The sequence below is a fragment of the Anneissia japonica genome, unplaced genomic scaffold (assembly GCF_011630105.1).
Source record: "Anneissia japonica isolate Jap-2015-1 unplaced genomic scaffold, ASM1163010v1 scaffold27830_len515607_cov181, whole genome shotgun sequence".
Taxonomy (NCBI): Eukaryota; Metazoa; Echinodermata; class Crinoidea; order Comatulida; family Comatulidae; genus Anneissia; species Anneissia japonica.
In genome coordinates this window covers 312,055-323,721 of record NW_022732997.1, presented here as the reverse complement: position 1 = coordinate 323,721, position 11,667 = coordinate 312,055, and the positions used below count along the sequence as shown (strand labels likewise).

Below are 11,667 nucleotides of genomic sequence, written 5' to 3'. Positions count from 1 at the left end.
CCCCTACCTCCTTTTCCTCCTTTCATTTTTAATTTTTCTAACTTTTTCATTTTTTTCCTTTCCTCTAACTTTTCTTACATTATGTTTTCCTTTTCTTTTTCACTTCCACAATTCTTATTCTTTCCTTTCTCTTTCTTTGCCATTTCCTTTCTTTTTCCGTTCTTATCTTTTCGTTTTCTTTCTTTTTCTTTCTTAACCTCCTCGTTTCTTTCTTTTCCTTTCTTAACCTCCTCGTTTTCTTTCTTTATCTTTTCTTTCTTTCCCTTTCATTTTCTTTCTTTTCCTTTCTTTACCTTTTCGTGTTCTTTCTTCTCATTTCATTACCTCTCGTTTTCTTTATTTTTTTTCTTTTTCCCTTCTTAACAATTTCGGTTTAAAAAAAAAAAATTTATGTTTTTTTTAATTATTTCTTTTTTTTATGATAAAATACGCTTTCCAAATATCCTTCAAAACAATTTTATCGAATCTTTAGCTTTTGTAAACTTTTTTTAAAGAAATACCTTGTAACGTTTAAATTGTGATTATCTTAATAATTACTATTATTACCGTTGTTGTTGTCCTATTATAAGCCCTCTGGCGTTTCTTGGAGGTCCATTTCATCTTTTTTAATTATTTTTATATTGCTTGCTTATTTTTTTGTGCTTTGGTGAATAAATGAATAAAAATGAATAAATGTTTTAATCTTGTTCTCTTAATCATTTTAACCATTTTCCCAAGACCGTTTTCTAGTTTTAAACGTCTTTCAAATCAATTTTTGTCCTTGTTCCTATTTGAATTTTATGTCTGTACAGTTTGTTAATTATTGATAGAATAAATGAATGAATAAGAAAAGTAATGAAAATAACCCACTCATTCGCAATATCTCTACTGCCCATTTTATTTTTTCGGCATGTTGATAGATACCTGTATGCTACCTGTACACGCCTGTACTACTTTTAAAAGTGTAGAGCGCCCTCTAACTAACAATCTTGAATTACCAGGCAGTATTTCCCTATACCGTATGCGGAGAACATTTTTTTAGGCCTATACATCTTTTCTTTTAATTCAATCCATATACACTATGCATATGAAATCATGATTTTATAGAAACCATAATGAATGGTAGCATAAAAATATGAAGTAGGCCTACAAATAACTAAAAGCTATTTATGTCACCCATTCTGAAAATGGTTGGCTCTGGTATAAATTAGTGACGTCACCATGCTTGGTTGCCTAGCATTCCTACACAAATTACACAATACACCTTTCTCATGGTAGTGCGATGAGTCGCCATCCCAAGAGATTTTTCGGTGTTGAGGGTGTCTGAAGGACAGACTGGATTTATAACGTTCTTATACTAAACTAATTTTCACGGGAGGAGTAAACGGACCGAGATGGCGGAATCGTAAGTACAAAGCTCTGTTGTTGTGAGCTGCTTCTACATTAATTTATAGAATCGCATTTACAACTGGTTAAAGCCAAAGGTGGTGGTTTAGGCCCAGAAATGTAGTCGCCGCGAGTCAGTAGGCTAGGGAAGTTTAGTAAGAGAGTAGCAACCTTATACAAATTCTGTTTTGGTTACAGGGTGAAGGTAGCGGTGCGAGTAAGACCATTTAACTCGAGGTGAGTACCAACCACTTTCTTGGCATTACTATTTATATTTACAACCATACTGTTAGTATTTTATTTACACGTGTTGACTTTGGATTACTGAGAGATTACATCAGTTGAATAATGCTAATACTTGCTCAAAAGAGTTAAATAATTCACTCTCAATGTGGTTTACCTCATCAAACGTGTTCATAAAAAAAGAACATGCATTGTGTACATAAACATTTTCAAACAAAATTGTTTATTAAAAGCTACCAACTTAAGAATATTTCATAAAATTTATCATACCGTTTCTGCCAATTACATTGATTCTGTAAATTGCCCTGATAACTGCTCTAAAATATTGAATATCTTATTATTGTTATAATTTCTTTATTAGCCTGTTTCTTTATTGTCAATATCTCAAAGTAACATGGTATGATAATGCAAAATCATCTTAAACACTTGATTTTAAAGATAATAAAATAAAAATGTTCAAAATAAATACAATAACCACAGTCACCTTTTAAAAAACAAAATTCTACAAAATAATACTTTGTGTTGGAGATTTAGAGCATGTGCTGAAGTAATGAATGTAAACTAGCCAGTATTTTTTAAGTAAATAAAATTTGTTAGGTTTGTTCTCCTCTTCCTTATACCAGCAAAAAAAAAGCTTGATGTCAATCCCAAGATACTGCCATAAGCCGTTTTGTACTTAAAACCCTCCATTGGCTACTGTCAGTGTCATTCAATACATATTTTTTAATCTTTAAAAATCTTAAGACTCTAGCCATCACAAATCTCTTCTTTCCTAAACATAATTAATTATTATTACATATTTATATACAGAGAAAAGGAACGTGGAGCAAAATGTATCATTTCAATGGTTGGTGCTTTGACTAAAATTCAGAATCCAGAAACTCCTAGTAAGTACATTAAGTGATATTTTAAATACTATACAAAGGGGCATTGTAAGTGCATAGTACCAAATCGGCTTTATCCAAGAAATTATCAAAAACTCAACCACTTACACATTGATGCTATAACCCTCCACTTAGATAATACTTTTGAAATAAAAATAAATTTCGAAGATTTCTCGTATACCATTTTCTATCTAAATGATATTATTACTCCAAATAAATTTTGATGTCTATAATGCAACAAGCGTTGTGTATGTAATTTTTGAGGCATTTAAGGAAAGCTGTGAAATGCTTTTTTAAGTGTCAGCAAAAGCAAAAACATGTTGACGAAAGAGGAAATTTTCCATCAGTTTCAAGAATGGTATTCATTAAATAAAAGAGTTCTGCAAAATAAGGATGTTTTATAATAATTTTATAGTTATAATGATTTATAGTCACTATGATAATTGCTTTTTAAATTTTTTTAAAAATAACCAATCTTATTAATGAAAAACCATTAATAACTATATACACAGAAGCAGATGAAATTCTTTTTATTAATTTTTATGTTTTTTTTTCTTTCCAGAGGAAGAGCCAAAAGCGGTAAGTTTTTTTTTTATTTATTAATGTAGAAAATACAAATTATATGAATAAAATATTTTATAAAAAAGAGAGTCCAGTGGTTAAAGTACCGGTACATAAAGGCACAAATGGAAAAAAAAACAAACAAAAAAAAAAAACACAGAATTGAAAATTTTCTGAGCTAAAATGTGTTACATTTATCATAAAAAGTAATTATTTCTGGACTGTTAAACTTTTAATTTAGAAACTCAGTACATATTAGTAACCAATGTTCTTGTAGTGACCAACTTTTAAATTTAATCTATAATAATAGCCCACTACTCAATAGTAACCCAGTGGGGTTGGGATGCCATTTTTCCTTAGGTGGTTTATAAAGTTTTCTTTTATAATATCTATGAAAGTCTGAGAATGCATGTACCATATGTGATTTGTTTTGAGTACTATACTGTAGTTGTCAGTGGGTGGAGAGAACCCTGGTTTTGATATTATCCAATATATTTATTGTATTATGTTTTATTTGAAATTGAATGATGGTATTCATAGCTTATAGAGTTTCTATTCTCTTTAGCTAAACATTTTTCATGTAAATTGTGGTTGAATAAATGAATGAAATGAAACAATAAACAATCACCAATGTTATTTTTATAGTTATTTGTATGAGGTGACACAAAGCATGACTGGGTTTTTATTTATTAATGCCTGATTTATAATATGTATAATAGTGAGAAGTACTCTATTAGTAACCCATACTTACTTATCCAGGATTTTTAAAGTAACTTTCATAAATGTTAATAATAATAATAATAATCATAATTCTGAATTATGGTCGTATAATGTAATTTGCCATTATCAACATGGTATTCACATAACCAGGGGTGGATTTGAGGTGGGTGGGGGGAGGGCCTGGCCGGAAAGTAAAAAAAAAAACAGAAAGAAAAAGAAAAAAATCACCCAAAATTGCCTCAGAGGTTAATTTCGGGCATCTAGAAAAAAAATTTTTTTTTTCGAGAACATACCTCCAGACCCCTAGGGTAGTGTTGTCTCGATCAGCCCCACTTTCGGCCCCCTTTTCAGCCTCCCTTTTGGACATCTCTGGATCTGCCCCTGATAACAGCTAATACCAGTTATGTGAATAATACTAAAGTATGTTTGATAATGGTAAATGTATGTAATTTTTAATTAATGTTAGTTCATTGACAATGCCAAATATTTACTAAGATTAATTATTTAATCATTAAGCAGTGCATTGGTTACTTATTTAATTTTTTTGTTTTTTTTTTTGTAGTTCACATTTGATTACTCATATTGGTAAGTTGTATCAAAATTTTTCATTACTTAAATTTGTTTATAAGGAAAAATAAAAAAAAGACCTAGTTTCTCGTCTACCCACGCATCCATTTTCTCTCCTTTACCAAATTTTCTATTTATTTTTTTTCAGTTCCTTTATTTTACAAAATTTTTGAAAATCTGGCTAACCTGCATCAGTAAAATTCCTCTCCCAATCATTCGTGATTTGGGATACATTATTATATGAATCATGTCTAGTGCTTCTTTTATTTGCTTTCAATGTGTCTACTTGGTAAAGTGAGAAATTAAGTAGCTGTTGCCATAGAGACCATTGTGGATTTGCCATTTCAAAGTTAAAAAAAGAAAAAAAAAGTGCCCTCATTCTCCATTTTTCAAAATATTAGAATGAGAAACAAATTTTTTTTTACCTGGCCTAGATAAAAAAAACCAAATACAGTAAATTAATTTTGTGCATTGTGTAATAATGAAAGCAAAAGAAACATTATTATGACTAATTAAATACCTGTCGCACAGTTTTTCTCTTCAGGAAATTACATGTTTTTTTGTATGACATATATTGTTATCAGAAATAAGGCCCTATAAAAAATATTATTAGTTTATCATCCTATCTCAGCAGGAAAAGTGATGAGGGAGGGAGGCTTTTTTTTTAAATTTTTTATTTTGCTAAAGCCAAATATTACCCTTGGGTTGTTTGCTGGTACATTGATATTCAAAGTAAAACATGATTTAGATAATGCAAACAATATCTACTTGAACTATTTAATAAAATAAATGAAAAAAATAAATAAATAAAATTTTCCAAAGCAAAATTTTCTAAAAAAAAAAATTTTTTTCCAAAAAAATTTTTTTTTTCCAGTACCATATAAGGCATGCGCGCGAGGGTGATAAACTAATAATTTTTTTATTGGGCCTAAAACCCAGTTTATTTTGTAGTTAATTATTAGATGTTTCTAATAGTGTGTAAACATTAGAAGGATCATGTATTTAGCTGTTATATATATGCACATATTTTCTTCCTCCGTGGTATAAACATGCTAAAAGAGAATTTGTTCATGACATCATCAACGATGGTCTGGCTAGATATTACTTAACCTTACTTATATTCAAGCAAATGCATTGAAGATATCTGTGGTGTCATCACTAAAATTACGTGGCTGCCTAGAGACAAAAAAAAAATTTTAATTATTTTTTTGTACAATACCGTAATCGGTTATCGAATATTTACATATTTTAAATGATGTATTGACATTAAACTTTTTCGTGTAGCATTTGTCAAGTCGATAGCTTAACAGGTGCATACAGGGATTTGATTCAGACCTGATGTAATTATTTATTCTAATTATATTATTACTAGCAAGTACTAGTAAGTATTGATTTTTTTTTACAGGTTAGTAATCGCTGCCAAATGGAAGGTTCTTAATATCCTAATAATAGTTGCTAGATATGTAATTACACTGAGTTACTTGGATTTCATTAAAAGTGAACTTGATGACTGCCATCTTCATGTGTTTAACTTGTAATAACTATTTTGAATGACAATTAAGCAATGATCTACTCATAATTTCAACAAGTATTACAAAATCAATATACAGTAGTAAAAACCTTTTATGTCGCTATAGATTAAACAATCAGTACATTTTACTTCACTTACAAAATTTGTTTAACACTTTTTGATCAATTGCAATGAATAATTAAACAATTGAATCTGGTACAATATAGAAATGAGTGTTGAGAAAGCTCAGAAAAGGAATTATTATAGAAAAAAAGTGAAAAGATGTTTTTTTAAGCAGTCCTTTAAGCATAGCCATGGACATTACCTTGAATTAAAAGGAGATATAGCCTTACCAAAAACTGACCCGTGGGGATTGGAAAGGTGGAAAATTGTTTGTTTTCTCCAGCAGTCCTAAATGATGTTTGAAAGGGGTGCTTTTATTAAACAATTTATTGGGATTTCCCCCCAGTGATTACAATTTTACTAATAGTTACCAAAATGCATGGGGAGGGTGATGGATAAATGCTAGGATTTGGTCAAGGCCTGGGGGGGGGGGGGGGGGGGGGGGGGGGGGGGGAGGGGGAGTTGGCATTATAGGCCAAGTTAAATTTGGAAGTGTTTGTTTAATAAACAAAGTTACGATAAAATAGTAATATTAATAATAATAACAATTTTACAGTAGTGAACAGGTCAAAAAGGGGGTTTGGCCATACCACAAAACAACCTAGTATGGGCCTGCTATATCCAAGTGGCAGTTTGTTACTGTGCTTTTGTCAACAGAACAGTTCTGTTTACTGAATATTAACCAGATTGGTTATTTTTAGCTCTAACTGCAGGTGAAAAGTAGCATGTGAATTTTTCCTACACTAACAAATTACCAGGTTAGAGAAATCATGCAAATAGATCACCTTGGTAACTAATCTGGTGTTTGTAGAATGTAATAATTGCTTCTAAATGCATAACAATAAATCTCATAATGGGGTTTTGTGTACTGCAAACCCTTGTGAATTGTTTGTTAATAAAAATTGATATTTGTTACAAAATACAGTACAGGTTGTTAGAAAATTAAATACTTAAAGTCTATAGAAGTTTTTGAAGCTATAATGTTGTATTTTTAGACCCTTTCTAATTTCAGGATATTAATTTTGAGCTGATCAATAAAATTAATATCATTCTCATGAGAAGTACAGAGAACTACTTAAGAGTCCCAACAATCTGTTTTATTTGTGGTTATGCAGCGTTCCATATCAGACCTACAGTGGTAACATTACCACAATGTTGCTGTTGTGGTGCATTTCTAGCGTGTGCCTAAAACGAAAGCGGGTAATATTATTCCTACAATATATCCCCAATATTACTTTATTCAGAGAGCACAATTATTAGGGTAATACCAGCATTGTTACCACAATACTGCCAGCCCTGTCTGTATGAAAGTGACCACAAATTCACCTTGGGACAGATGTTTAAACAGTTAAAGCATATTAAAATATCCCATGTACAGGTATTCCTATTTCTCACACGTTTTGTTATATTTAAAAAATTTTTTTTTTTTTTTTTTTTTTTTTAGCAATATCAACTTTCAACTTACAGTATTGTATAGCTGAAATATTTTGTTATAAAAATAATGAGTATCGGATAATTAGTAATATCACGATGCCAACCTGTACATCACAGTTCTCATTTGTTGGCATGGATAATATAACTAACTGTATGCTGAAATCCAATTGCTGAGACACAGCATATATTTATCATATGATGCGAGGTTTTCATATAATGTTTGACTAGCATGAGTTTTCCTCCATGTCAAAGATTCATAAATAAACAGTTAATAAAAATGTTTCCTGAGGGATTTCTTGCCCTATTACCTCCACTTGGAATTTTGGGTTCCCCTGGTCCCCAGCCAGAATAGGATGGGCACCCCCCCCCCCAAAATATCAATGACAACAATCCCTCAGCTTGAGCTCTTTGAATTCTACTGTAGCCCTTCATCCAGCTGTGGAATACCTTTGGGTTGGAAATTGATATTGTATAAAAGAAGTGTATTTGTCATGTACGAGTCTACATACAGTATAGGACATTCTTGAGATAAAAATTACATTGTTTTAATTTGCTAGTTTTTGGTGTCTTTTACTGACCATAATATCTGTTAATAATAAACGAGTGCTATGACTGTGTATTATTAAAAGGGACCCTATGTCCTCTTGGGAATTGGGGCCGGGTTTCTCCCCCGAAAGCCTATAGGCTTTATGCCGTTGACAGCGAGTAATATGTTACACTTGTTTAAAGTAATAATGATTAATGTTTTTCAAAATCATATACAGTACTATATTCTGCACTGTAAGGACATTATTTGTTTTTTCTATAAGCGGATTAAAACTCATCTGTTGTGGCTGCCTTGATTTTCATGTTTGCTCTCAATGTCTATGTTTACTGACTGTTAAATCTTTACGTTATCTTTTAGTACAATTGTTGACGTAATATTTTGTGATGGTGGCCTAGTGACTGTTGCTTGGTAATGGATGCATGTTAGGGTTTCTGTAAAGAAATGTCTAACTCATAAATAATAAATTAGATACAATGTTTGATTATGAAACAAATTATGGTATAATGTGGGTGGATGAGGCAGTGTGATTAATTGAAAGTTTGAGGTCATATTTACCAACCTCAAAGAATATGAATGCATGACCGATGGGAAGCCCTGTGCCAGGACGATATAATAGGAATTTAAAAAAAAATAATATAAGCCACTCACTTTTCCTGAGAAAGTAAATATTGAATGAATTACATATAAAATGTAGTCCGGTGCACCCAGTGGCGTATCTAGGGGTGGGAGGGGGCACATGCCCCTCTAAAATTTACTCGTGGCCCCCCCACCCAAATCACTTGCAAGTAGTTAAAAAAGTCACTTAAAATTAACTTATTTTGTGAGAGCGCCCTGCAACTGATCATATAGCCCCTCCCCCCACTTCACCTTCGCGCCCCTCATCAGCACCCCATTTCAAGACTTTTAGATACGCCACTGGGTACATTTTGAAAGTTGTTAGACGTACTCATATGTTTTATTCGAAGGAGATCAAGCTTATTTTTAGATGTTTAACTTAAAAAGTTTTCTTATTAAAATTCCTGAATGTGTTTGTTAAGCTTGTTGTTATTTGTCAAGGGTAAATGATAGATTGGGATTTTTTTGTCGTCCTTTCAACATTAATGAAAACATTAATATGTTGTTATAGAAACAACATTATCGGATGCAGTATTCTGTATGAAGATAATATGTTGCTGTCTCAGAAATTTGAAAAAACTTGCACTTGGATAATGTGAACATTATTAAATGTTGTCATTTTTTCTTCAGTCATTGTTTGCTTTGTAACATTCTTGAAAATGTCAATAGAACATCATCTATATTAGTGTCATTTATCATCATTTACATTATCAGTACCACCACCATTGTCATTTTTCGTCTTTATCATTTAACAACTATCGTCATCATCATCATTATCATCATCATTATCATCCTATCATCACCATTGACTGCCATTGTCATCACAATAATCATATTAAGACCACCACTAACATTAGGGGTGGATTTAAGGGGAGGAAATTATAAATCAACTGTAAATCTAACATATTATTAAATGTATAATTACTATTAAGTAATTTCATAGTGCTTAGAGTGAAAAAAATTAATGTAATTTGATTTTAATTTCAAAATATATTAAAAGTCAAACTGTATCTAACAATCATATTATTAGCTTAAGAACTGACCAATCAGAATGTATGTTTAGCGAGCATTACACTTTTCTCCTACATACACATAGGTTTACATATGTTTATACTGTTTAAAGTTACACCTTAGCAACAATATCCAGGTGGCGTGCAGGAATTAGTGGCAAGTTCCAAAATAACCTTTGTGGTGGGTAGAATCATTGAAAAGCCCATGAAATTGAAAATTTCAAATTCTATATAATAGGCTCAATTTTCTATGGCCTTCCATTATTGGATTACGTGTACAATTGATGTTAGATCCAATGTAAATAAGCCTGCAGATTCCTATTTTTAGCCGCATTGTGTTTGCATCATGGTAGTTACCCCCTAAGTCTGTTTAGCTCTGCCATTGCTTCTACTGTATTGATCAAATTTTCCTTTTGAAAAATAAACATATTCAATGTAACTGAAAGATTCTTCACGTCCAGGTGTAGAATTCCGCCGTTAACGACAACAATTGCTCTCAAATTTCTACAAATTACCAATGATAAGTTTTGGCTCACCTTAACCAAATTAGTTATTACCACACAGAGCAACTAGCTACTATTAAAACAAAAAGACTCCAAAAAGAGCCAGAGACATTTTGAGATTCAGCTTTTCGATCTATTTGATCATCAAGAATACTGATGAGAAAATCTGAGCTACTATTACAGTTAGTAGTAATACTGCTGTATGGTAGTTTTATTTATAAAGTATCAAATAAGCAAAACCTTTAACAGCATAATTCCTGATTTATGTAAAATTGATTGATTTTATATTTATAGGAAAAATAGTGACATCCTTTGTAGATAAGTACTTTTGAAGCTAGGCTCCAAATGAAAAAAAATTGATATGTTGTACCCGCACTTATTTTTCTAAGACACAAAGAGTGCTTGCTGCAAAAACCTTGGAACGATTAATGAGATGCAGATTTTTGAATATTTAAAAATTATGTGGTTATGCTACTTTTTTCCGACGGTTTTTAAATATTCAAAAACCTGTATCTCATTAACCGTTCCTGAGTTTTTTTAGTCAAACACCCTTTTCATGTCTTTGAAAAATCAGATGTACATCATATTAAACGATTTTTTTTCCCGAAGCCTGGCTTTAATAAAAGAGATTATTATAATATTAAAATTATCAATGAAAAATATTTTGTGATTAGATGAAAATATGCTCATAAGATTCAGTATCAAAAGGAAGTAACTGCTTAAAGATATGGCTGTATAAAACTACTTCTTGAGGGACAACAGATTGATTTGATTTGGGAACTTATTAACATGTCGCATACACATTTCACCCTGAATCATTGTTTGATGAATAACCTGTAGGTTCACAGTTGTTTAATTGATTAGTTGCTATTCAGATAACACAATGGATTTTGTTCCCTTCATTGCAGATTGCCTTATTTTAAATAAAGTCTTTAAATTATTAAAACTGTTAATTCTTGAATGATTTGGCGTCAGTAAGCCCTTCGTAATGAAACACAATAGGGCGCAATCATCCATAATGTGTAGGTGATGGCTACCCATAGGCGATGGCTACCCATTGTTAACCACTTCACTAATTTTTTTCACATAAGTGCATTAATCTCTTCTTCATTGGGCCTACTATCTCTAGTGTTGGCATGGAGAAATAGATAATAAAAGTTTGTGATTAAAGTTCGTGTAGACTATCTATCCTAGTAATCAAAATGTCCACACCCTTATTGATTATTGATTGTTATTTCCATAGTGATTAAGTAACAGTAATAGATCCTATCTTAAGCAATTGGATCCTGCCTAAATGAATAAGCGTTGAACATCATTGATTGTTTCTGTGTTATCAATATTGATAGTTCAAAGAAATTATGCATTTTTGGCATGGGGATCGAGACTTATGTTCTTTAGTTATTACTGTCAATACTTTGCAAGGTGTTTGTAAATAATATGATGTACTAGATAATCAATATAATCAATGTAATTGATGTTGTTCCAAGTCTCTCAGCTATACAAGTTTCCTGACAGACAGACACTTGTACTTTGTTGAAACATCGATGTTTATTAATTATAAAATGGTGGTAGCATCATGTTTATG

General features: G+C 31.3%; 1 pseudogene; it reads left to right on the top strand.

The window, feature by feature from the left end:
- Positions 1–1,227: 1,227 nt before the first annotated feature.
- LOC117115935 overlaps positions 1,228–11,667 on the top strand; it is a 49,593-nt pseudogene continuing 39,153 nt past the window's right edge.